Genomic DNA, 3,220 nt, shown 5'->3' with positions numbered 1-3,220 from the left:
GAGGACATCCCACCCCAGGAGCCAGGGAATGGTTATCCCGAACACTGGCTCTTCCTTGGCAGAGAAACTGGCACTGGGCGTGCCATGGTGGTCCCAAAAACCACCTCAGCCAGCACAGGGCTGAGAGCAGCGCTGGCTGCCCCACTCCTCTCCAGTCACACATTCCCCATGGGTGAGGTGGGAAGAACCTCTGGAGTCCCCTGGTCCAAGCCCTGCTCGAGCAGGGTCACCTTCAGCAGCTTATCCAGGATCACCTGGACACAACCACTGCTTCCCAGCCCTGGAAGTGTCCAAGGCCAGGCTGGACAGGGCTTGGAGCAACCTGGGATAGTGGAAAATGTCCCTGCCCAGGGCAGGGGGTGGCACTGGGTGGGATTTAAAGTCCCTTCTAACCCAACCCATTCCAGGATTCTGGAGCCCCTCTGCTCTGGAGCCAGGCTGGGAGAGCTGGGGGGGTTCCCCTGGAGAAGAGAAGGCTCCAGGGAGAGCTGAGAGCCCCTGGCAGGGCCTGAAGGGGCTCCAGGAGAGCTGGAGAGGGACTGGGGACAAGGGAGGGAGGGACAGGACACAGGGAATGGTGTCAAACTGGAAAAGTGGAAATTTGGGTGGGATTTTGGGAAGGAATTCTTCAGTGGGAGGGTGGTGAGGGGCTGGGCTGGAATTCCCAGAGCAGCTGTGGCTGCCCCTGGATCCCTGGGAGCATCCAAAGCCTGGCTGGACGGGGCTTGGAGCCACCTGGGCTGGTGGAAGGTCTCCCTTCCCACGGAACCGGACGAGCTTTAAGGTCCCTCCCAATCCCAAGCCATTCCACGATCCCACGCCCTCATCCCGCTGGGATTGGAGCCTCCCGAGGCCGGGAACTCACCGTCGGACACGGCCCTGCTGTACTGGGTGGTGGAGGCCAGGGGCAGGCACGTGGTGTCGAACTTGTTGCCGTAGTTGCCGATGCTGACCTCGAACTGCACCGCGGCCTCCACGCTCGGCAGCATCGTGGCCGAGTAGAAGGCGGCGAACAGGGAATATTTCCGGCGGCGCAGGAACTTCTGCGGCGGGAACGGGAGCGTGGGCGTGGAGGAGAGGCCACCACCCCCCTCCTGGACACCGAGCCAGGGAGTCCAGGGAAGGGAACGGAGCTGGGGAAGGGGCTGGAGCAGCAGGAGGGGCTGAGGGAGCTGGGGGGGCTCAGCCTGGAGAAAAGGAGGCTCAGGGGGGACCTTCTGGCTCTGCAACCCCCAGACAAGAGCTGAGGGGGCTCTTTTCTCTGTTCTCCAGCAGGAATTGAGTCACCAGGATGGTGAGACTCAGTAGGGATGGGGGGACCCCATTCCAGCCCAGGAAGAGCTGTTTTCCAGCAAGGTGTGCGTTTGCTTCCCAATCCCACTCTGGATCCTGAGGTGAGTCATTCCCAGGTGGCCTCGGGGAGTTCAAGTTCTGGATAAAGTGGCTTAGGATGAATCTCTCCATGTGTCGGGCTCTGCTCCCAGGGAACAAGGGACAGGAGGAGAGGGAACGGCCTCCAGCTGTGCCAGGGGAGGCTCAGGTTGGACATCAGGAGGAATTTCCTCCTGGAAAGGGTGGTGAGGCCTTGGCAGGGGCTGCCCAGGGAGGTTTGGAGTGCCCAGCCCTGGAGGTGCCCATGGAATGACAGGACGTGGCACTCAGTGCTCTGGGCTGGGGGACAAAGGGGGCATCAGGCACAGGGGGGATTCCTGGGCTGGGAGGGCTTTTCCAACCTCAGGGATCCTGGGATTCAGGGACCCTTCACTGCCCAGCACACACAGTCCAGAGAGGCCTCCAAGGTGGGAATTCCATTGCAGGGCAGAAAAACACACTTAGCAGCACAGGAGTTTTGGGGGAGATATGCAGGAAAACAAGGAGAAGGCCACAGCTTCTCATGGAAAATGCAGCTGCAAGGTGAAAAATGAGGAAAGGGAGCAAATCTGGGAGAGAACCAGAGTGGAGGCAAACCTTCCAACGGTCCATGAAACCTTCCAGCCCCTTCCAGGGCCTGAAGGGGCTCCAGGAGAGCTGGAGAGGGACTGGGGACAAGGGAGGGAGGGACAGGACACAGGGAATGGCTTCATAGTGGAAAAATGGAGGTTTGGGTGGGATTTTGGGATGAAATCTCTGCCTGGGAAGGTGGGGAGGCCCTGGCACAGGTTGGGCAGAGAAGCTGTGGCTGCCCCTGGATCCCTGGAAGTGTCCAAGGCCAGGTTGGAGCCCCCTGGGATAGTGGAAGGTGTCCATGCCCATGGAACTGGATGACCTTTCAGGCCCCTCCCAACCCAAACCGTTCCATGATTCCCAGTTCCCCATGATCAGCTCACACCACACGGGACCTCGGACGGATCAATCCTCGGACGGACACCTTGGAATGGAACTCGGCAGGAGGCACCTCCAGGAGCTCCCCAACCACGGGACCCACCCAGGAGCAACTTCCCACACCCCTTCCAGAGTGTCCCACGTGCCCAAGGGGCCGGACACCCCCCGGAATGCCCCCCGAGAGCCCGTTACCTCCACCCTCAGGACGTCATCCGCTGGAATATCCTCCACCTTCTGCTCCAGGTGCTCCACCAGTTTGGTCTCCAGCTCCACCAGCACCCTGCCCCGGTAGGCAACGCCCTCTCCCTTGGGACAGAGCAGGGAGAAGCGTCAGGATCCCGGCATTCCCTCCCCACGGATCAGCTCTGCCTTTGGTTTTTCCAGGAGCTCCGTCGCGGAGGAGAAAAGAGCAGCAAAGAGAGCTCCGGCGGGCACTTCCCGGGCGGAAAGTTCTGGGAGCGGAGCGGAGCCGGGAGGTCGGAGGCAGCGGGAATAGCCAAGGAATAGCAGGAGCCAGTGCAGGATCCCGCTGCCAGAGCCGGGGGGGGGTTAGAGCAGCCGGGCTGGAGCAGGAGGAGCTGCCGGGTTAGTGGAGCCCGGAGAGAAGCCGATGTCACCTTTCCCAGGTTGAGGCTCTCGTAGGGATCGGGGAATCCCGTGAATTCCCGGGGGCTCCCGTAGAGGTTGATGTAGCAGGGACCGAAGGTCGGCAGGAATCCGAGCCCGTCATCCACTGGGAATCACAGGAGAGGAGCCATCAGAGCCGTCAGGGATTCCTGGAGGCGCCTCCAGGGCCGTGTCCCACCCCAGGCCGTGGTGACCACAGGGGGCTGGAGGCACCAAAATGCTGCGGTTTGCACCCAAATTGGAGCCCTGCGAGCACTCACCTCAGGGCAGG

At 61.6% G+C, this 3,220-nt stretch overlaps 1 long non-coding RNA gene across 1 annotated transcript in view; it reads right to left on the bottom strand.

Moving 5' to 3' along the window:
• Positions 1–902: 902 nt before the first annotated feature.
• The window catches only part of LOC113940784, a 3,102-nt gene continuing 784 nt past the window's right edge, over positions 903–3,220 (bottom strand). Inside the window, exons 2-4 of the long non-coding RNA XR_003525538.1 lie at positions 2,940–3,055; positions 2,515–2,628; positions 903–1,043 (exon numbers count right to left, since the gene is read on the bottom strand). This is a non-coding gene — a long non-coding RNA (uncharacterized LOC113940784). The remainder of the gene's footprint in view (positions 1,044–2,514; positions 2,629–2,939; positions 3,056–3,220) is intronic.

This window comes from Corapipo altera, unplaced genomic scaffold, assembly GCF_003945725.1.
Source record: "Corapipo altera isolate COAL_440 unplaced genomic scaffold, ASM394572v1 60091, whole genome shotgun sequence".
NCBI lineage: Eukaryota > Metazoa > Chordata > Aves > Passeriformes > Pipridae > Corapipo > Corapipo altera.
This window is presented reverse-complemented; position numbering and strand designations above follow the sequence as displayed.